At 36.2% G+C, this 20,845-nt stretch overlaps 1 pseudogene; it reads left to right on the top strand.

Annotated features, from left to right (window-relative positions):
- LOC107718201 (guanine nucleotide-binding protein G(i) subunit alpha-2-like) overlaps positions 1 to 20,845 on the top strand; it is an 83,491-nt pseudogene that overhangs the window by 58,919 nt on the left and 3,727 nt on the right.

Genomic DNA, 20,845 nt, shown 5'->3' with positions numbered 1-20,845 from the left:
GCGCACGCGCGCACACACACACACACACACACACACACACACACACACACACACACACACACACACACACACTCGGACCATTTGTAGCCCCATAAGGGCTATAGGGAGCAGGATGGCCCCAGGTGGATGGGACTGACATGGATTTCCCTCCTTCGGTGGAAACTGGGGAACTCTGGGACAATGGCCACGTGACACTCTTTGGCATCTTAGGAGTCGGATGAGGAAAGGGTCTTTTGTTTCTATTCTGCATTTCCCAAAGTGTTACATCACACATCCACTAATACACATGTGTGAGATGTTGTGGAAGCTGTGATTTAGATGCATGCTAATGTGGTTTCCAGAAAGCCTTACTTATTCTGGATTAACCACATCACTTGAGTTTAGAGATTTCTTTATCTTATTTTTCTTTTTCACATTCATAGTAAACTAGAAGTGGTTTGACTAGTTGTTCAACAATAATGTAATTTTAATTTATATCATTTTTAATTTACTTTAATTTCAACTGTTTTATTTTACTTTTTTTTTTTTTTAAAGCGCTTTAGACAGTTTGTGTTTTTGGTGTTAGACCGTTGTTAGCACTGTAAATCCCTCTTGGATGCATACAGATGTCTTGGCACAACACTTTGCAATTCATACTGTTTTTTGAGGGTTGCTTTAAGATGCTGAGTCAAGTTAAGAATAGTTTCAACTTTTCAGGATGTTTCTAGATGCATCTGTCTTTCCTGTTTCTTTTGCTAACCTTGTATTGTCCTCAACATTTTGTACTGCATGCGCTGTTCCAAAACCTACCTAGATAGCATTTTACGGCATCATATTCACACCCTCAAAGCGGTGGCTGTTCCACAAGGAACAAGGCAGATTAAAATTGCTGGGGGAAAAAAATACTTTTATACATGTGATGTGAACATACACTACCATTCAAAAGTTTGGGTTTTTGTGTTTTTGAAAGTCAACCAAGTCTCCTTTTTTTTTTGGTCAAAATGCAGTTAAAATAGTGATATTGCAAAATATTATTACAATTAAAAATTAAATTTCTATTTTAATATGAACTAACTATTAATAGGTCTTGTTATTATTATTAGTCTTCAGTCACATGATCCTTCAGAAATCATACTAATATGCTGATTTGATTGCAAAAGAAACTTATCAATGTTGAAAACAGTTGTGCTGCTTAATTTTTTTTTCTAGAAACCATGATACATTTTAGAATTATTTTATGAATAGAAAGTTGAAAACAATATAATCAGTAATAATTTCACCTGATACTTGGGTGCTATACATTTTTATCCTTCTTAGAGTATTATGTTGTTAGCTTAGCAACATGTTAACATCTATTGAAATCAATTGTTCTAATTTCAAGATGCTGTCTGTGTAGTGCGTTCTGATTCATTCCCTTTTTAGGAACTATTTTAGCATCCTGTCTTTGTTGTTTTCTGCCTACATAGGCAGCTGCCTTCTAAGTTGCTCACTAGGTTTTTGAACAGAGCTTGTGTGCGTTACAGTTGACCAGCAGGTGCAACCAAGCTGTAGACGTGCACAATCTCTGTTTATTGTCAAGGTATTGTCAAGGTCTCGCCCACAGACCAATAAAAGCTTATTTACTGAACACACAAACTTCTCACTACGTCACCGAGGGATGGTGTGTGTTGGTGTTTCAGGTATTACGAATGTGTGCATTACCTTGTGAAACCACCAAACAAATGTGTGACACATTTGGACTTTCGTCTCACTCGTGTTTAGAACAACATTTCTAAATCCTATCGATCTGACCAGAGGGCGATAATCCAAACTGGGGGGAAAATTAAAGCCATAAATAAGCAGACAAATAAATTTTTTAGACAGCCCAATAAACGGCTGACAGTTTTATCCATTTACTAGATATAAATGAGGGCATAAAAACAATCACAATATGGGGCATCATCAGTCTGCGGTCTCTGCCGGTGCATTGATCTGGACGAGCCGTACCAAAAGTGTTTGACTGTTTTCACAACAGCTCTGTCATTGCTGATTCATTATACAGTGGTGGTTTTAGCAGGCAAATAATATTACAAATGACCCCAGAGGCACTGCAGGGATGTTCAGCACTTATGAAACCTTCGCTTCATTAATCTAAAGGATCCGGTTTGTAAGTGTGTGGTTGTATGTATTATGTCAAAGAGTGCATAATTCATAAATTGCTGCTTTTTCTTGTTCCTTTTTTTTAACAATTGCATTGCCATGAAATGGTTCACTACAATATTAATTGCAAGATGTGGTCACAACTAATTTTAGTAAGACGTATTGTTTATTTAACATCACTCTGTGCAGAGAATCCTAATGGAAATTGCTTGTTCTTTTGTTTCAGCTCTCAAGATTGTAGTTATGCCCAACAGGACACAGTCATTTGTGTTTTGTTTTAGAGGATGCTTAGACTACGCTGTGCCTCAGCTCTGACACATTCATACATTTTAACCCTATAACCATATGTTATACTTATAAAACTATTTAAAATGCCAATTTGCTTGTTCTCTGTTTTTGAATTTGATCATGACTCCCTGATTATATTTAATTTTTTATTTTATTTTAATGTTTTTTCACCTGATCATGTGCACTGCGCCATAGGTCTAACACATTTGTAATAATTTAATCTGACACATTCATACATTTTAACCCTATAACCATATGTTATACTTATAAAACTATTTAAAATGCCAATTTGCTTGTTCTCTGTTTTTGAATTTGATCATGACTCCCTGATTATATTTAATTTTTTATTTTATTTTAATATTTTTTCACCTGATCATGTGCACTGCGCCATAGGTCTAACACATTTGTAATAATTTAATCTTAATTTTTTGTTATGTTATGTTAGTCCAGCATTGCTATTAGACTAGCCTGTGAACACTAGAGCAGAAGAAAAGGGAGATGAATTTATTAAGTGAACAGTCAGAGAGATCACGCTCTGCTTGTGAAAGCCTGGAGATTCCTAGAATTTGAGCAGAAAAAGGAGCTAATGCTTAGCCAACCGCACCACTAACGGTGGAGAGCTGTGGCCAAGTCTGTCTGCTGGAGCAGTGAATACAAAAACCCAGAGGACGGATGAAGTGAGAGAGCGAGAGCAAGAACTTAAGTCTGTTTGAATGTGATTAGATGGATCACACGCATGATCTCAGCCTTTTAAATAAGTAAATTACTTTCTTGTTATTTCATAATGCAGTTGAGAGACCGTAAAACTGGTTAAGTGATGGCCAAGCTAGAAAATAAGACCGGCAGATTGGACAGAGACAGATGTGTACTGTGGTAACCTGGGTCGCAGCTGCAGCAACAAAACCAAATTATTCTCGTCTCCACTGTGAACCTGTGTGCCTCCGACCATTATGACCACAAAAACTGTGAACCTCAGCCAGACAAACCGGCCCCAGATCAGGAGTGCACACCTGAGCTCACTGGCACATCGCTGTACTGTATTGGTGCACCTCTCATTAGCGTAGCCCATGTTGTCATTTACACACCCACGCCTGCCCTCAGATCTGAGGTACCTAGAGTCTGTCTGGGTTCAAAGTTAACATGAAATTTAAAAAATATATATAAATTTTTTTGTATTTACTTATTTAGCCTATTTGTTGATTTATTGATTGATTGTGCATCTTAATTCCACTCTTTTTGCTTTATATTAGCTTTATTTTCATCTGAGCCCTAATAGTTCAATAAAATCTCAAAATAATTTTTATCGTGCATTAGCTTTATTTGTATTTATATAGGAAAAACTAATTTCAATATCATTTATTGGAATCACCATAATGTCATATGAAAATTATTATCCTGCGTCTCAAAAAAAAAATGCAAATCCTGGTTATTTATTTAATTTTATTATTATTTTTATTTATTTATTTTATGCCGATACCGACTGCCGTCCCAGTGAAGTCGCTGGTAATGTTAATTTTGAAAATTTGTTTTGTAGGAGATGGCTCACAAATTTCAGTTCTGAGGCCCTGCAAACAATCTATAAACTGTAATTGGATAAATCAAAGACATGTAGTTTGCTTCTGTGTAGCTCTTTTCAGATTCTTTAAGAGAGTTTTTTCTGGTACTCCATCCAGAACTACTGTTCAATTGACTGCTGCTCATGTGACGACCTTTTGTCTTTTGTTATGGTTTAAAACACGTTCTGTGGAAATCCCGCCAATGCCCAATGTTTTATTCACAGACAACAACTAAAACATACACGGCCACATCCTGCAGGTGCACATCGCTAGAAGTGTGAACACTAATACACAATAGACACGTTGACTCATACAGGCATTCATTTTCCCATGCGGGCCGTCCCGTCTCTTGTCTGTCCTCTAAGGGATTGGGAACAATACAAGTTTGCGAAGTATAACAATAACTATATTAGTGTCCATACCAACAGACGATAAAATTGTTTATTGTTTTATTTAATTGTTTAAACTGTAAGCGTGCACTGCAGTTTTGTCGTCAGCATTTTTAAATGCTCAAGCTCTTTAAAGTCAGATGGAGTTTGATTGAGTTGTTGATGACTTCCATACTATGGAAAACAAAAATTGTATGGAAGTCAATGGCTACCAGCAACTGTTAGGTTACCAACATTCTTCAAAACATCTTTTATATTATATGTGTTATAGTTACTGTTATAGTAGGGCCTATATAATATATTACTATTGTACAGAAGAGTGTACTTCTCAAAGTAGTAGTAGTAATAATAATACAATTATTCTGAAATAAAATAAACCTTGTTTTTAAAGAATATCATACAATTTTAACACATCACACAGTTTTAATTTGAACTGTAAACTCCTCTAAGGGATTGGGAACAATACAAGTTTGCGAAGTATAACAATAACTATATTAGTGTCCATACCAACAGACGATAAAATTGTTTATTGTTTTATTTAATTGTTTAAACTGTAAGCGTGCACTGCAGTTTTGTCGTCAGCATTTTTAAATGCTCAAGCTTTTTAAAGTCAGATGGAGTTTGATTGAGTTGTTTATGACTTCCATACTATGGAAAACAAAAATTGTATGGAAGTCAATGGCTACCAGCAACTGTTAGGTTACCAACATTCTTCAAAACATCTTTTATATTATACGTGTTATAGTTACTGTTATAGTAGGGCCTATGTAATATATTACTATTGTACAGAAGAGTGTACTTCTCAAAGTAGTAGTAGTAATAATACAATTATTCTGAAATAAAATAAACCTTGTTTTTAAAGAATATCATACAATTTTAACACATCACACAGTTTTAATTTGAACTGTAAACCTCTGTTGTGCAGCACTTTGTTTGCCAAACAATAAACTGAAATGTTAAAGTTTTCATTTGATTAGATTTTAAAAGTTTTAAAATTTGTTAATGTTTTATGCCTTCATTTGGTAACCACTATTTTCGATCATAAGTTTGTATTAAATCTTTACAATTACAGTAATCATTAGAATAATCATTAATCATAAATCATCACATTGTTAAAGTTTTATTAATTCAATTAATTCGAAATGCTTTTTGATTATTAAATTTTAATTCAACCATTAAATTGGAATCCAGAAAAATAAAAAATAAAAAAGAATTTGGTAAAGAATAAAATGGAATTTGAGGGAAAAAAAACAGATTTCATAAGGCCCTATTATAGTTACAATCCTTGGTTTGAACAGCCCTTAACACTAACTTTCTAAACGTGCAGTAGAAAAATCTCTCAAATGAAAGCCACAAATTGATGCGTGACTGAAGTCAGAACGGCTGCCATGTCCGTAAGATGTGGGAGATCTGATTTTGCATGTTTTAGGTGTTGACAGCAGCTGCTCAAGTGTGAAGTCGTCTCTTCACGTAGAGTAAGTGGGTGTGAGCGTGTAGCACGTTGACAGGTGTGCTAACACTGTGATTTTGAACTCCGCTTTTGACACACACAGAGGCTTTCTTTACTTTTCTTTATCTTTTTTTAGGCTTTCCTCTTTTTGTGCATCTTCGAATACCATTTCGAGTGTGAGGGCAGTTTTCTGCTCGGTTTGCAGTGTAATCTGTGTGTGTTTAGAGTTGTGTAAGAGGGCCGGGGGGGGCAGCGCTACATCTCAGAGCTGCACGTCACGTGACACAAACAAGCTCTCCAGAGCGCAAATGTGCCAGTCCGTATCAGATATGTCTTTGTGACGCGTAGATGTTTGTTTTTGAGATGTTAGAAGGTGCTTGTGGGAGCTTGTTGTGGGAGGTGCTTGTGGGAGCTTGTTGATTCTAGTGTATGGCCGTTATGTTTTGTGTTTATATAATGTTCAAATGAGGGAGTTATGTCAAATGAGTAGCGTGCCCCTGCTGGCCTGTGGAAATTACTCTGATAAGGCTCCGTTTCCTGTTTGTGAAGCACGCAGACATCTCCATTAAAGGCCAAACTTGATAAACACCGGGTCTGGGAGAGAATGGAACGCTGAAGATCGTCCGCTAAGTCAGCAAAGCTTGAGTTACTGGAAGTATAGGCTACACACACACACACACACTGCTACAGGGTGGGCATTAGCACTAAGAGTCTGACTAGACGGAGGGAAAAAACATAGACTGTGAGCTTGCTTTCCTGTCTGAAGATGAAGTGTGTGTGCATGAGTGTGTTGTTTTTATAACCTTGTTTTCTTCGTGTTTCTGTCACAGGTGCTGGAGAATCGGGGAAGAGCACCATCGTAAAACAGATGAAGTGAGTGAACAGTGTTTTCTCTTCTCTCTTTCAGACTCTCTCTGGATGATATGAGAGGGAACAGCTGCAACTCTATAGTGAAAAAATGTTAAAAAACAAAATTTGCTTTCTCACACACACACACACACACATCAATTCATATGGCACATTGGGAGTTTTTTGCCCCTTCAATGGTTAATGAACTCAAAGTGCACATGCTCATAAACAAACCCCAGAGCTCCAAGTCTTAATTAGTGTTTAGAATCATTCATTTCAATGAATCCATTCAGTTGTCAATTTGAACATGTTGTTTTTCAGATTTTTTTCTTATACATCGTGACGTATATCTGACTGAAATAGGTTATTAAAAATAAAAAAAAATGCTGTGCAGAGTCTTAGTTCAATCCTTCAGTTGTTGATTGGATGGAGGCAGATCTGAATTGGAGCTTGAGGTCAATTTGTAAGGCAGGGACTAGGTTTATGCGGACAAAAGGTTTGAAGAAGTTTGGCATACATCACCAAAACATCATTTCACTGGAAGATCGAGTTATATGAGAAATTTCCATTTTATGCTGGCTTTAATGAATTAGTTTGACATGCTCAGCAAGGTTATTTCACCATAACATGATCACATAAGTAGTTTATGTTCATTCTTGCAATAGCACCCCTTGTGGCAGCTCTGAGAATGCAACATGTACTTGTATTGCACTCATTTGCGTTCCGACACATTTCAGACCTTAATAAATCATGAAACTGTTTTATTTATTCACACATGGAGGTCGTCTCAAAGCAGGTTACCTACCTAGACAGCATTTTTAAGCATCATACGATTGAATAAATGTTAAAAACGCAACACTGGTGGCTAAAAATGCTGTCTAGGTAGGTAACCTATGCGTCTTCCTTGCTCACACTCACATAAACAGCTGTGGATGTGCAAGTGTGTGTGTAATCGGGCCCCTGGCAGCAGTTAATACTGTTTATCTGACCTTGACCTCTGCTGTTCTTCTTACGCCTCTGTTTCCCAAAGCAGTTTTACACTCTAATCACTCTGATGGAAAATATTTTGTACTCCTCCTCGTCACTGAATGCATCCCAACACGCACACTCTGATCTGGGGCACAATCGCAGCATTCATTCTGTAATAATTAAATTATTATAAAATTACTCTAGAATTTAGTTGTGCTTCGTTATATTGGAGAAAGTTGTCTGTATTTTCCCCTTATAGGCGTTTTAAATGCTATTTGAGTGAGTGAACTGGCTCTCTGGTTCTATCCTCATAGAGAGTTTCCTCCATCCTCATGAGCCAGAGCTGACTGTATTAAAAAAAATCTCCATAGATTTGCAGTCTGACAAGATCCACAAGACAATTCCCACCAGCACTTCAAATCAATTCAGTGGCTAAGTTCCATCCACTGCAAAAGCCTGTAGATATTAATACATTTTATATTACATCTGGATACTTCTGCCAGGCTTTGGTTTAAAACCTAATGTTCTTAACTCTCCATCTTTTGTGCCATCCTGACTCCCTGCTGTCCTGACCTGTGCTCTGTTTTATTTGTATTTATTTATTTTTTGTTTGTTTATATTAGCTTTTGCTGGTGAAATGTAACATTAATATTTATTTAGATTTATATTTTCATTTATTATTTAGTTTGGGGTTGGTAATATTTTTAATGATTTTAAAAGAAGTCCCTTATGCTCACCAAGTCTGCATTTATTTGATCCAAATAGGAAAAAAACAGCAACAGTAAAATCATAATATTGTTTAAATATTATATATTATATTAGATAAATATAATGTTATAATATTGTTTTTCATAATAGAAAGTATTTAACAGTATTTAGTTGAAATATTTTTTTAACAATGTAAAAGGTTTTACTGTCATTTTGATATTTAATGCACTATTGCTAAATGAAAATATTAATTTCTTTCTAAAAAAAATGTTTTACTGACCCCAAACTTTTTAATATATATATATATATATAAAGCACATTAAAACATACAAATTAAAATTTAAAGAGGGCTAACTATCCCATACAACACTGATCGATTGATCATCTGTGTGTCCGTTCTGCAGGATTATCCATGAGGATGGCTACTCAGAGGAAGAGTGCAAGCAGTATCGAGCGGTGGTCTACAGTAACACCATCCAGTCCATCATGGCCATCATTAAAGCCATGAGCAACCTCAAGATCGAATATGAGGACAGTGCCAGAGCGGTGAGTACACACAGTGTTCCCTTAGCAAATAAAGCACACACACATCCTCTCTACAGTTTTACACACACACTCGGATTATCTCAGAGGCCCACCAGCCTCTGATGATCCTTCCCTCGTCACAAAGCCAGACGTCTGACTGTTGGCAAGTCTGGTCGGCACAGCACTGTGACTAGTCTTACTTTTGTACGACACTACCGTTTAAAAGTTTGGCGTCTGTAAGATTTTTAAAAAGGTTTTTGAAGGAAGTCTCGTATGCTCACCAAGGCTGCATTTATTTGAGCAAAAATACAGTAAAAACTATAATATTGTGAATATTATTACATTTTAAAATAACTGTTTTATTTATTCTAATACATTTTAAACCTGCAAGAGATGGGAAGATTAAGTGTAAAAGAAGGGGAAAAAATAGAATGAGGAAGTGAGAGTGTTAGCTTTCTAGCTAGGATCTCAAGAGAACAGCCTGAAGGCAACAGTATGTTCAGCGCATCTGATCCACCTGAGGCTCTGGAGAAACTCTGATATCTATCAGCACAAATTTATCCTCGCTGTATAGCAGAATCCATGATGTTAAACCAGATTTACAGTGAATGTACAGGGTTAACGCTGACTAAATGGAAGGAAGTAGGACGCAGGAGACTTGAGATGTGTTATTAAAAGTCAAACTTCTTTCAACTTGTCACAGCATCTTAAAAAAAAGCAGAGAATGAAGTGAAGAATATGGCTCCTTTAAACCAACACAGGCGGTTTATTTTCAGTGTGCAGCAGCAGTTTAATTAGACGGGTGACGGGAGAGATGGATGATTGTGTCTCTGCTCTGGGAATAGAGCTGTAAAGTGCTGTTAGAGAGGCTAACAACATCTCTCCATCACATTTAATTAGTGAGAGCGAGATATGTTAGAGACATTCCTCAAGTGTCTCTCGTTCTCGTTTATGAGGCATTTGATGAAGGATGTGCAAAACTGATAACTAATAAGTCAGTGGGTCATCTCAATAACTAGTCTGTGTTAGGAAAACCCTGTGTAATTAAGCTAGATCAGGGTCATGCCCACCAAAAACCAGTCAGAAGCATTTCTGAGCTGTTTATCAAGGGTGTCAGAGGGCTGCCTGGTAAAAACGTAATGATGTCCAGAATCAATTTTATACTGCTTTAATAATTAAATTGGAAAACATATAAGCCAATATTGGTGTCAGTTGTCATTACCAATACCAACAAATTTTTTTTTGTTTCTCTATGGTAGTTTGATACCATAGCAAAAACTTTTTAACTTTTTATTTAACTATATGAAAATAAAAATACAAAATTAAATTAGTTATGAATTATTAATGCTAATAATAATTATTATAAAATAATACATGAAAACATTAGCCGTGTAGACTGTGTAGTCTGCATTTATACTGCAAGACTTAATACACAGATCAATTTTGACATTGTTTATAGGGATGTAACGATTCACTCAACTCACGATTCGATTCACGATACTGATTTCACGATTTGATTTTCTCACAATTTTTTATTTTTTTAAACAAAATTAGATTTAAGACAAAGTATAAATGAAAATGTGTCCTTTTATTATTGCTTGGACAAAATGCTGCACATTTCTTTGTGAACCACAAGACAATTCCCACCAGCACTTCAAATCAATTCAGTGGCTAAGTTCCATCCACTGCAAAAGCCTGTAGATATTAATACATTTTATATTACATCTGGATACTTCTGCCAGGCTTTGGTTTAAAACCTAATGTTCTTAACTCTCCATCTTTTGTGCCATCCTGACTCCCTGCTGTCCTGACCTGTGCTCTGTTTTATTTGTATTTATTTATTTTTTGTTTGTTTATATTAGCTTTTGCTGGTGAAATGTAACATTAATATTTATTTAGATTTATATTTTCATTTATTATTTAGTTTGGGGTTGGTAATATTTTTAATGATTTTAAAAGAAGTCCCTTATGCTCACCAAGTCTGCATTTATTTGATCCAAATAGGAAAAAAACAGCAACAGTAAAATCATAATATTGTTTAAATATTATATATTATATTAGATAAATATAATGTTATAATATTGTTTTTCATAATAGAAAGTATTTAACAGTATTTAGTTGAAATATTTTTTTAACAATGTAAAAGGTTTTACTGTCATTTTGATATTTAATGCACTATTGCTAAATGAAAATATTAATTTCTTTCTAAAAAAAATGTTTTACTGACCCCAAACTTTTTAATATATATATATATATATAAAGCACATTAAAACATACAAATTAAAATTTAAAGAGGGCTAACTATCCCATACAACACTGATCGATTGATCATCTGTGTGTCCGTTCTGCAGGATTATCCATGAGGATGGCTACTCAGAGGAAGAGTGCAAGCAGTATCGAGCGGTGGTCTACAGTAACACCATCCAGTCCATCATGGCCATCATTAAAGCCATGAGCAACCTCAAGATCGAATATGAGGACAGTGCCAGAGCGGTGAGTACACACAGTGTTCCCTTAGCAAATAAAGCACACACACATCCTCTCTACAGTTTTACACACACACTCGGATTATCTCAGAGGCCCACCAGCCTCTGATGATCCTTCCCTCGTCACAAAGCCAGACGTCTGACTGTTGGCAAGTCTGGTCGGCACAGCACTGTGACTAGTCTTACTTTTGTACGACACTACCGTTTAAAAGTTTGGCGTCTGTAAGATTTTTAAAAAGGTTTTTGAAGGAAGTCTCGTATGCTCACCAAGGCTGCATTTATTTGAGCAAAAATACAGTAAAAACTATAATATTGTGAATATTATTACATTTTAAAATAACTGTTTTATTTATTCTAATACATTTTAAACCTGCAAGAGATGGGAAGATTAAGTGTAAAAGAAGGGGAAAAAATAGAATGAGGAAGTGAGAGTGTTAGCTTTCTAGCTAGGATCTCAAGAGAACAGCCTGAAGGCAACAGTATGTTCAGCGCATCTGATCCACCTGAGGCTCTGGAGAAACTCTGATATCTATCAGCACAAATTTATCCTCGCTGTATAGCAGAATCCATGATGTTAAACCAGATTTACAGTGAATGTACAGGGTTAACGCTGACTAAATGGAAGGAAGTAGGACGCAGGAGACTTGAGATGTGTTATTAAAAGTCAAACTTCTTTCAACTTGTCACAGCATCTTAAAAAAAAGCAGAGAATGAAGTGAAGAATATGGCTCCTTTAAACCAACACAGGCGGTTTATTTTCAGTGTGCAGCAGCAGTTTAATTAGACGGGTGACGGGAGAGATGGATGATTGTGTCTCTGCTCTGGGAATAGAGCTGTAAAGTGCTGTTAGAGAGGCTAACAACATCTCTCCATCACATTTAATTAGTGAGAGCGAGATATGTTAGAGACATTCCTCAAGTGTCTCTCGTTCTCGTTTATGAGGCATTTGATGAAGGATGTGCAAAACTGATAACTAATAAGTCAGTGGGTCATCTCAATAACTAGTCTGTGTTAGGAAAACCCTGTGTAATTAAGCTAGATCAGGGTCATGCCCACCAAAAACCAGTCAGAAGCATTTCTGAGCTGTTTATCAAGGGTGTCAGAGGGCTGCCTGGTAAAAACGTAATGATGTCCAGAATCAATTTTATACTGCTTTAATAATTAAATTGGAAAACATATAAGCCAATATTGGTGTCAGTTGTCATTACCAATACCAACAAATTTTTTTTTGTTTCTCTATGGTAGTTTGATACCATAGCAAAAACTTTTTAACTTTTTATTTAACTATATGAAAATAAAAATACAAAATTAAATTAGTTATGAATTATTAATGCTAATAATAATTATTATAAAATAATACATGAAAACATTAGCCGTGTAGACTGTGTAGTCTGCATTTATACTGCAAGACTTAATACACAGATCAATTTTGACATTGTTTATAGGGATGTAACGATTCACTCAACTCACGATTCGATTCACGATACTGATTTCACGATTTGATTTTCTCACAATTTTTTATTTTTTTAAACAAAATTAGATTTAAGACAAAGTATAAATGAAAATGTGTCCTTTTATTATTGCTTGGACAAAATGCTGCACATTTCTTTGTGAAACAGAAATATGTCAAATAACAAAACTAAATTGAAAATTTAAAACAAACCCCAAATCTAATCAAATAAATAAGACAAAAAACCTCTTCATATAAACAAAAGCTTTGCCTGTGCTCTTTCCATTCAAAATTAGAGGCCAACCACGGCATTTGAACCACAATCCAAACAAAGATGCTGAATACATGCAGCATGAGCAGGTTTTTTTTTTTTTTTTTTACATCTAAATTAGATTGTATAATTTGAAATTTTAAAACAAAAACAGAATGCTCTGACTTTAGTTTTCTGAAACTATACTACATAAAACATCTGCACGAAACAAACAGCAGAAGCTCTGAATGAGACGCAGATTCACTCTGCCAGCAGGAGGCGCTTCTGGAACAGCACTGATACAGCGTTTCTTTGGTTACCGCCGTCAACAAAGCAGCGCAGCACTTATAAACGCTGCTTTAATATGCATTATACAGAGACGAGATGAAAAGAAAATATGATCTAAACTTTTCCAAATACAGTCAGTTCCCCTCAGAGATACATTCATATAAAGTCCTAATTTTTAATGATTTCTGATAACTGTATCGCAATTCGTTTAACATCTCAACCGATTTGAATCATCACATATTTGTATCGATTTTTAACCCGCTCGCGGTGAATCGTTACATCCCTAATTGTTTATGCTAATTTGTGTTAAGCTGACTGTTGGCTCCCTGCAGGTCTCCGTCAAAATAAAAGCTTGGTTTAATGTTTAAAATTGAAGACCGCTATAAATATTAGTATTGTAATTTTACTCTAAAATAAAATTATTATAAATATTATATTTTTTAGTTGCTCATTTTTACAGTGAAAGTAACGAAGTAATATTTAGAGTACTAATATTTTTTAATAATTGTATTTATTAATAATGACAATTATTTTACAGTGAAATATTACATTAGTAATATTTCTTATTGTTAAATATTTTTATTTAATAATAATAATAAAAATTCTTCTTATTAAACATAAATCAAATAATAAGAATTACTTTGTAGTCATATTGATACATAACCACCATTTGGCCAAATTGTGCAGCCCTGCAAAAACAAGCATAGCAAACCTGGAGCTTTTTTTACAGTTTGTATCAGGAAAGATTGCAATTAGAATTTTTTCCCCCAAATCATGCAGCCCTGCAGACCTTGCTGATTTCTGTAATGTAGTAGAAACATTTATCCATTTATATATATATAAAAAAAAAAAATACAGGTTAAATGTCTGAATACACTAGTGGACCTCACAAATCACCATCTTGACCATCCCTATATTTGATTTGATCCTGTTACCCCTTAACTTTCTTTAAAAACATTGAGTGCACAGTGCTGTGTGTAAGACAGGAAGTGTTCCATTGGACTGTGTACCTTTTAAATAGTATGAGTGAGTGCATGTGTTAGCCATATGTCACAGTTTGAGCAGTGTGCTTTAGATATGTGGAAAACCGCATCCCATGGGGCTGATTGCTCTATCTCCTCATTTTCTCTCTCTCTCTATTGCTCTCTCTCTTCTCTTAAGACCATAAATCTTTTAAAAGACCTGTAACCATCCTTTCTTCTCTCTGTTCATATCTGTTGGCTTTTTTCCACCACCGAGTAAAAGAACCTATAGGATTCCTGTTTCGAAAGATTTTCAAGCATTCCTTGAATTTGCAAGCTATTTAACTTCTTAAATTGTGAAACACGGTGTCGTTTCACCTGTACGATGTCTGCAATCTACAGTAGCACACAGTTTAAGAGTTCATCACGTCTCCTAGAAGCACGGGGTCAGTTGTGTCACACGTCTCTCAGCCCATCACTTTCTACTCATGGCTCCCATGTTCCGCCCCAGGGTTGACTTCTTGTGACCTAGATCAGCTCCGTGGTGGGAGGGGTTTGGTGTGAGGCTCCATTCCTACAACATGTACTCTGGGAGGAGAGAGACCAATATGTAGGTAGACGGTTATTTTTGTAGCTCTGAGAGAAGCACAGAGGGAAGCATGTGGGAGACAGACAGACAGACAGGCTGCAAAGACACTCATCAAACGGATCGAGACGCCAGTCTGAGATGTGATAGTAGAATCTCGAGGTGGGAGCTAGTCATAGGCTCCTTCTCCCCCTCTCCATTTTTCTCTCGGGATGCATAGCTCACATTTGTATGTTGCACTTTTGACCTGTCTGGCAAATGAATCTCTGGAGTAATGTGAAGTAACCCCCACATAGTACACACACACGTGCACACACAGCAACAACCACAAGAATATCCCTCCTCCCAGAATGCCACCATACAACCAGTCTGTCCTCATGATAATGGATGTATAGATAATGCAAATGGACAGTCAATATTTATTTTTACCTGACTCAATCAGTTATTAATATCAGGTCTACTAACAAGTGCTGCCATTTTGGGGTTTAAACAATGTTCAACCAGAAATTACAACAACAAAAATAATAATCTATTATTGTTACTTTTATCATTATTATTCTTATTGTTTTTTATTCAAATATATATTAGTTTTTAATTTTATAAATATATCTGTAGTGATTAAAAGAGGAAATAAAATCAGTTTTGCATATGGATTTGTGGACACATGGGTCAAATTATATGTATATACATGGATGGATGGATAGATTACAGTTATTAAAAGAATAAATAAAAAAATCAGTGCTTAGCATGGGTTAGTGGACTTAAAAATATAATAATTAAAAATATAAAAATTTAGTTGTGATTAATGTGCAGAAAGTTCTGCTGACTCACTTTCCAGCTGCTGTGAGGTAATATGTTCACATTGGTTCACATTGGAAATTGGTTAGACTTAATAAACCTGCCTCGGACTCCTAATTCTTTTGCATATGATGCATATAAGTATGTTCGTTTCTGTGTACTATGTGTTAACGTGCGTTATTTTTCAAATGGATCTGTTTATTCCTTTATTTTATAGGATGATGCACGTCAGTTGTTTGCCCTGGCCGGGGCGGCAGAGGAACAGGGCATCCTGCCAGATGATCTGGCCAATGTTGTCACCAGACTGTGGGCTGATGGAGGGGTACAGGGCTGCTTCACCCGCGCCAGAGAGTACCAGCTCAACGACTCCGCTGCATAGTGAGTTCTCTCTCCGTTATTGGGCAGAAAGAAAGAAATTTTTCTTAACACATTTTCAAATATTTAACGTTTTTTTTTATAGACACCAAAACCGCTCTGCTTTAGATCAAAATATTATAAGTGCCTCTCTAAATGAGGGCCAAAACAAAACTGGAACTTACTCAAGAGTGCCTTTAAATTTAAAAGGGACTGAAAGATGAAAATGTGTGATGAGAGTAGGCAGGATCAGATCGATACGTCAAAGCGAGCAGACGAACAGTTTACGGTCCGTTGAGAAACCAATTGCTGTTAAATGGAGGGTTGGCCTGGGTCAGGATTTCCATGAATTTTCCCATGCTTGATACACTCAGAATCAATCAGGGTTAGGCGGAGCGTTCCCTCACAGGGGATCACGGTCGATTTGGTCTTGAATTAGGAAATGAATGATGATGTCATTTGCTGGTGGGAAAAGAGATTATGGAAGGATAGAGGGAGTGCTAATCTTAGTTTTTATAGTATTTAGTTGTGTTTGCTGGATTCTGCAGATGTTTATGTGAGAGGGTTTATAGCCTGTGTGTGGGTGGGTGGAAAGAAGTGTGGTTTTACAGAGGCAGCCACTCCTTCCCCACCCTCAAAACAGAGGCTAAGATGACTGTATTGAAAAGAATAGCAAAACCTTATTGAGGAGAGATGCAGACTATAGAAATTATAATTAGCTCATAATAAAAACAATGAATAAAAATGGAAAGCCCTCACATAGACTTGAATTTCATATTCATCAAAGAATCCTGAAAATAATGTATCATGGTCTCCACAAAAATATTAAGCACCACAACTGTTTTCAACATTGATAATAACAAGAAATGTTTTTTGAGCATCAAATCAGCATATTAAAATTATTTCTGAAGGATCATGTGACACTGAAGACTGGAGTAATGATGCTGAAAATTCAGCTTTGCATCACAGGAATAAATTACATTTGAAAATATATTCAAATAGAAAGATGTAAATTGTAAAAAAAAATGTCAATATTGTTTTTACTGTAGTTTTGATCAAATAAATTCAGCCTTGGTGATCGTGAGAGACTGCTTTCAAAAACATTAACAAATCATAAAGACCTTAAGCCTTGGAGCGGTAGTGTGTAAAAACTTATGTGGCTTCTGTAAATGTTTTACACTGCTTTTTCTGTTGGTGTGGTAGCCATTAAAGGGGTCATGAACTGAAAAATTCCCTTGATCTTTTGACATTTAAGAGCTCATTGTACTATTAAAAATATCCTGTAAGTTCCAGAACTCTAAACGTTCTTGTTAGCCTAAAAACAGCTTATACTGAAGCCAGTCTGCCAAAACAACAGGTTGTGGAGTGTGCCACTTCATGACGTTATATTGTGGCTTAACCCCGCCTCCGCAGAAGATCAACGCCTGCTTCTACATCACTGTCTGTTTAGCCCCACCCACCGATTCATGCATACAGTGTAAATCACGAGAGAGGCAAACGCAGGTCTAAGCAGAAATCAAATTATAAAGATGGCTCTGAAGACAATAAGATGCTGTGCTGTGCCAAGTTGTGGTTCCGCGGGATGTGTGCAGTTCTGTTTATTAACCGCTAGAGCGCCAAAAGTTACATAGTGCTGCTTTAACAGGTCTGGAATGATTCTCTTTGAATGTGTCTGCTTTAATCTACAGAAGAAATGTCAGCCCAACCTTTAAAAAGATCAAACACAAGCTAGCTTTCCAAGATACTATTACTTTATTTAATGTTTTGTAAATCATGTTATGTATCATGTGTAAAAAAGCATATGCCACATAAGAGGGAAGATAATTACGGAATTTCCTAGAAATGCCAATGACGTCTTTTCCAGGTCGACATGGTTATAGAGACAAGTGTGTGACGGGCAGAAATGAATGACTCCTGCAATAGACAGGAAGCCCCAGCTCTTCCATCCTCCCACCCTGTCTCATCCATCCTACTTTCAACCCCTCCATTACCATAGAAACAAAGCACGGACTCAAAGGTCAACAGATGCCAGTGACACAAATAAACGTCCAGACCTAAAGAAGAAGGGGCATAGTAAATCTCTCACTAATACAGAGTCAGCAACTTAACTATTCTGCATTAAAAATTTCCCACAAATTTCCAGTAGACAAAAACAAACTCCGGGGAAAATATGATTTGTGGAAACTAGTCAACTGTAAATGACGTGAAATGAGTAATGTTGTCATTACATACTCATCCTCAGGCCTTTTCTAACCCATGTGACTTTCTTTTATTTTTATTTTTATTTATTTCTTCTAAATCTTTAGAAATAGGTTAAGAAAAATGTTTGAAGATTGTCCAAACTTCTCTTTTTCATAAAGAATACACATATTACATTTATTATAATACAAATATATATTTTATAATGATCAGGGACTGTGAAAGCCCCACATAGGAAAAAAAAAGCATCATAGAAAAGGTCCATACACCTTGTACCTTATATTTTTAAATGATTTTGTAAGTGTTTTAAGCCAGTACGATAAGTTTTAGTAAGGAACTGACTGAAATAGAAGTTATCGTTTGCTATAATCTTCCTCTCTGCCATAACATATTCCAACTTGTGTGCTGCTGTTAAGGCATGTCGGAAGGACCATGGTTTTTTGGGGGGGTTTTTTGACGATTTATGGATGAAATCTCTATGTATTTGGATTGACATGACAGAAAATGATGACAAAACTATTCCTTTAAGGCAGTATGATATATTAAACACTGTTCTTTTGCCTATTTACATCTTTATTGCATTTGTGTCAAATTAAATAAGCTTGTTTGGCTGATCATATGATCTGTCCTGCTTTGTTAGTTGTTCAGGGCATTTTTCTCCTTGATATTAATTTTTTTAAGATATGTCTGTTCATACTGCTGACCATTTATATGGGTCTGCTCTCTCTATGTAGGATGTTTGATGTCGGCGGTCAACGTTCAGAGAGAAAGAAGTGGATCCACTGTTTTGAAGGGGTGACGGCCATTATCTTCTGTGTGGCCATGAGCGCGTATGACCTGGTGCTGGCTGAGGACGAAGAAATGGTGAGACCCTCTTAGACCCTCTTTACCCCAGATTAGTTGATAATTCACAATCTATAACACTAAGAATTAAAGAGGCTGGACTTTTTCAGAATTCTTTGATGAACAGAAAGTTCAAAATAATAGCATTTATTTGAAATAGACATCTTTTGTAACACTGAAAGGTCTTTACTGTCACTTTTGATCAGTTTAATGCATCCTTGCTGAAAAAAGTAAGAAAAAAATCTTACTGACCCCAAACTTTTGAACAGTAGTGTAGTTGCGTCACAGTTCAAGCTGTCATTCATCAGAACAGGCCAAGTTCCTGAATACTGACCCATTTCTTAATTCCACTACAGAATCGAATGCACGAGAGTATGAAACTCTTCGACAGCATCTGCAACAACAAGTGGTTCACCGAGACCTCCATCATCCTGTTCCTCAACAAGAAGGATCTGTTTGAGCAGAAGATCACACACAGCCCCTTGACCATCTGCTTCCCTGAGTACGCAGGTACTATAAAACAACCAACTACCCAATAAATCATTTAAATCAAGTGCACAAGTGCTCCAGGAGTGCTGCGGTTCAATACATCGCAAACTCTGGCTTTACCTATGCATTAAAGACAAAATAAATCAATATGGGCCTCTTTAATAATTGTACCTGGTGTTTTGTGCAATAAAAATAAATAAATTATGGATATTAATATATCAGACAAAACAAATGTTCTGCCAAGTAATATAGTTCATAAACCTAACTTGTAGGCTTTTTAATGCTACAAGTTACTTAGCAATTTCGCAACTTACATTAATAAGAATGTGCTTTTTTGAAGTGACAAGTGTGAGTGACAAGTGACGTGACCCATACTTGGAATTAGTGCTCTGCATTTATCCCATCCAAAGTGCACACACACACACCGTGAACACACACCCGGAGCAGTGGGCAGCCATTTTTTGCTGCGGCGCCCGGGGAGCAGTTGGGGGTTCGGTGCCTTGCTCAAGGGCACCTCAGTCGTGGTATTGAAGGTGGGAGAGAGCGCTGTACATTCACTCCCCCCACCTACAATCCCTGCCGGTACGAGACTCGAACCCCCAACCTTTGGGTTACGAGTCTGACTCTCTAACCATTAGGCCACGACTTCCCCCATGTTTCTGCACATATTTTTGTTTTTCTGAAGAATAAAAATCATATAACATATTCCATTTTTTTAAGAACAATATCTGACTTGTTCTCCCAAAAATGAAAATGTACTACTCACCCTCAGGCCATCCAAGATGTAGATGAGTTTGTTTCTTCACCAGAACAGTTTGGAGAATTTTAGCATTACATCACCAGTGGATCCTCTGCAGTGAATGAGTGCCGAGTTCAAACAGCTGATAAAAACATCACAATAATCCACATGTAGAGTAGACTATGTCTTTATTGTCCACAAAATTTTCTTCCCAACCCGACCGTTCCCGCTAAATTTAGATCTCGTTGCCAGAATCTCACATTTAAATTTCCGCTACTGTAAGAAAGAGAGAGAGGCTAACAAAAAGTGTAGTCTGCACAAAATTGTATGTTATTTTATTCGTCCTGTCAAGAGTCTTGAATTTATTGACTTTGACTTGAATTTATATGAATTATCTTAAGACACAAAATTAGTTTAATATTTTATGCAACACAGTAGGAAAAAAAGTCAGAGAAAATAAAAATGTACAAAAATTGTATATCTTATTTCTATTCGTCTTGTCAGGATACAATTCGTTTAACATTGACAACACAATAGGGAAAAAGTGTC

The sequence above is a fragment of the Sinocyclocheilus rhinocerous genome, unplaced genomic scaffold, assembly GCF_001515625.1.
Source record: "Sinocyclocheilus rhinocerous isolate Xijiao unplaced genomic scaffold, SAMN03320098_v1.1 scaffold1111, whole genome shotgun sequence".
Classification (NCBI taxonomy): domain Eukaryota; kingdom Metazoa; phylum Chordata; class Actinopteri; order Cypriniformes; family Cyprinidae; genus Sinocyclocheilus; species Sinocyclocheilus rhinocerous.
The sequence above is the reverse complement of the archived record's forward strand: the minus strand, read 5'-3'. Positions and strand labels throughout refer to the sequence as shown.